At 33.1% G+C, this 3,355-nt stretch overlaps 1 long non-coding RNA gene across 2 annotated transcripts; it reads left to right on the top strand.

Annotated features, from left to right (window-relative positions):
* Positions 1 to 605: 605 nt before the first annotated feature.
* LOC140884685 (uncharacterized) lies at positions 606 to 2,122 on the top strand. Of its 2 annotated transcripts, none has more exons than XR_012150700.1 (2): positions 606 to 1,573; positions 1,869 to 2,122. It is a non-coding gene; the product is annotated as an uncharacterized lncRNA (long non-coding RNA). The 2 variants fall into 2 exon arrangements; XR_012150701.1 differs by having other exon boundaries at positions 1,876 to 2,122.
* The last annotated feature ends 1,233 nt before the right edge of the window (positions 2,123 to 3,355 follow it).

The following is a 3,355-nucleotide window of genomic DNA, read 5'->3' on the forward strand; positions in this document are numbered from 1 at the left end:
CACACTTACAAGATCATTCATCTGCTGCTCAAATAAACCCTCGCCTACAGTTCACGTATCTGATCATCAAGGATCATCCTAGGGTTTCCAAGCCTCTCGACCGCTCTGCAGTCTGAGAAGCTCAACTCAACTATACTCAGTGTTGAAGAGACTTGAAGCTGCTCTGAAAGCTTCCACCAGTCTGATAAGAACTGAGAATCTTATCTGTGTAAATCTAGGAGTTTTGGATTAGGCATTGGATAAGTCCTAAGTCTGAAGTGGGTGTATTACAAGACGTTGTAATAACCAAAGTATTCTAGTGAATTCCTTCCTAAGCGGAAGAAGGGGAGACGTAGAAGGATTAAGCCTTCGAACTTCCATAAAATCGTGCTTTAGCCTTTACTGCCATTTATCTTACATCCTGCTCATACATTGCATTATAAACTTTGCATCACTAAAACCTCTGAACTATTTCCGCACTATTTAAGTTGTTCAAAACGTTTTAGAAGTTGAGAAAATAGATTAAGTGAACTAAACCTCACTTGATCATTTTAAAGAAGAAGAAGAAAAGTTTCAGAGTGTATTCACCCCCCCCTCTACCCTCTGAACCGATCCCAACAAGTTACTTCAGTTTTATATTTTCTGATTATAATATATAATTGAATTATATATAAATAATATTTGAGTGCCAACGTGAGCACTCAAGTAGTTAAATGCATTAAGTGCTTCTTGTGCCAGACTGCTCGGTGGAATTCCCTCACCCAGCCCACTGAAGTATCCAGCCTGGATGAATCTCTCCGATGAGCTCATTGAAACATAATTGACAGCAGGTCGTAGTTCATTACATTCAGTAAGTACACTGAATAGGCTTTGATATGAATTACGTCCACCGCTAAAGCTATGGACACCACTTTCATAGGGATCCCAGAAATCTTGGGCACCACTCTGACCTTTTTACCAGTTCTCATTCACCTATACACTGTTCAAATGAGGTTGAGAAGTAGCTGTCATGCTTACCAAGTAACAGCAGCCCAATCATGAATATTGACCTGAACCTACTACTGCCTTGGCATGTTAAAACGACTTCCATTAGAATACATATTGTCCTGAAGGGTCTGATGCATGTAAAAATCATTCAATCTCTTCGAATTTGGATACAAATGAAGCGATGGGAGAATTTGTTCCATCAAATGCCCATCAAGTTGACTTTCGTTCATCAGATCATTAGCACGCTGGAAATCTACACCCAAGTGCTTTTGCTTGTGATTGTATGATAAACTATTAATATTTCTCTGTATATTTTTATAGTAGGGTTTATATATATATATATATATATATATATATATATATATGTATATGTAATGTTCTTTGATACATGTACATCAACTAAAAGATTAAAAATATTAGTAAATTACAACTAAAAAGGTGATTATAGTGCCTGTGGCATCTCCTTTTCACTGTTCTGTCATTTTTTTTCCTACAGTAGCCATTTTCACATGCTAGCATGCTTAACTTTTTTTCTTTTTTTTTTTTTTTAATTTTTGCAGGTGCAAGGAATTTGTTAAATTTTTGCAGCATAACAAGGATTGGAAATGTAAGTGGAAATTTTTGAGAATTATTTAAATCCTTGTTTCAATTCTTAGTTTCAAGTGTTTGACTTGAGTATTGATTATAATAATAGAGTTGGTTTTATGTATTTTTATGGAACATACTATGAAAATCTATTTGTCCAATTTTTTGTTTGCTAAATAGCTCGTATCAATCCTGCATTATATATCATAGATTTTTTTACATTAAAGTGACTTCACCAAAAAACAAATACTAGTATACTTGTTTCCTGAAGATGATGACATTCCTATTGACATTGAGCTATCATTTTTACATTTAAGTTTGCAGGATCTATCAAGAACCAATATTACGGTCAAGATCAATATGATGAAGTTAGAAGTGAATGCATTGAATTCGTCTACTCTTATGTAGGTGCCTAAATGTGTCATGCATGTTGGGATAATAATTTGTTGTCTCTGTGGATATAATTTTAGTTTTGAAGAAATACTTGTGGATACATGCATATTTTCGGGTTATTTTGGTGGATATACTTGTGGATTTATGAATGTTCGTCATTTTGGAGTGAATAATTTATAGTCTATTTTAAGTTTCAAAAATATATTTATATTATGATATTATTATCTAAATTTTAATAAAGTTTAACATATGTTTTTTACTTCACTAAATTTCAATGGTGAAGTTAAATAAATAATTTACTTCACCATAAATCCGTAGCAACGAAGTCGTTTGAATAAATTACTTCACCAAAATACATAAATTGTGAAGTTAAATAGACTATTTACTTCATCAGTCAATGTAAATGCTGCAGTCATATGTCTTCTATTACTTCGGTAATTTCAATAATCAACGAAGTAAACAAATGTTTTTTACTTCATCGATTAGTGTCATTGCTGAAGTATAAACTTATCTTTTACTTCGGTAATTTTATTAATCGACGAAGTACAATAATATCTTTTACTTCGTTAATTAATGAAATTTCCGAAGAAAAAGAAATGTTTTTACTTCGGCATCGGCTCAATCTTGAACCGATTTTGGCTCCATGAACCGACCAAAAACTTCGGTAATTTCAGGGCTAAGACTTCAATTATAACGCGAAGTAAAATAGTACCCTATTACTTCACGTGGCACTACTTCGGTAATTATCTACCTACAACTTCAGTTAATAACCGAAGTTTTTTGCGATTTTTCTACTAGTTATATATATATATATAGATATATGTGTGTGTGTGTGGGTGTGTGTGTGAGTTTTGAATTAGTTTCTATATATATAGTTGCAATATACTAATTCGGTACTAGTAGAATTTAGGCCTTTTACTTCGCATATTAACTGAAGTCGTAGATAGATAAGTACCGAAGTAGATGCACGTGAAGTAATAGGTACCATTTTACTTCGCTTAATAACCGAAGTATTAGGCATGAAATTACCGAAGTAATAGGGTATCATTTTACTTCGCTTCATATTGGACCGGTTCTGAAGTAAAATCATGCTTTTTACTTCAGCATTTACATTATATGACGAAGTAATATAACATTTATAACTTCGCCATTTACGTTGACTGACGAATTAAATGCGCGTATTTTACTTCGGCAGTTTTCTTAAGTGACGAAGTAATAGAACATATATGACTTCCGTTGATTCATTAAACGATGAAGTAATAGAACATATATGACTTCGGTATTTACATTGAGTGATGAAGTAAATGCTCTATTTAACTTCAAATATTATGTAACTTGGCGAAGTAAAAACATGCCTTTACTGCAGCAGTTTCATTAATTGACGAAGTAATAAAGTACATATGGCTTCGGC

Source organism: Henckelia pumila, chromosome 2 (assembly GCF_033568475.1).
Source record: "Henckelia pumila isolate YLH828 chromosome 2, ASM3356847v2, whole genome shotgun sequence".
In the NCBI taxonomy this organism is placed as follows: domain Eukaryota; kingdom Viridiplantae; phylum Streptophyta; class Magnoliopsida; order Lamiales; family Gesneriaceae; genus Henckelia; species Henckelia pumila.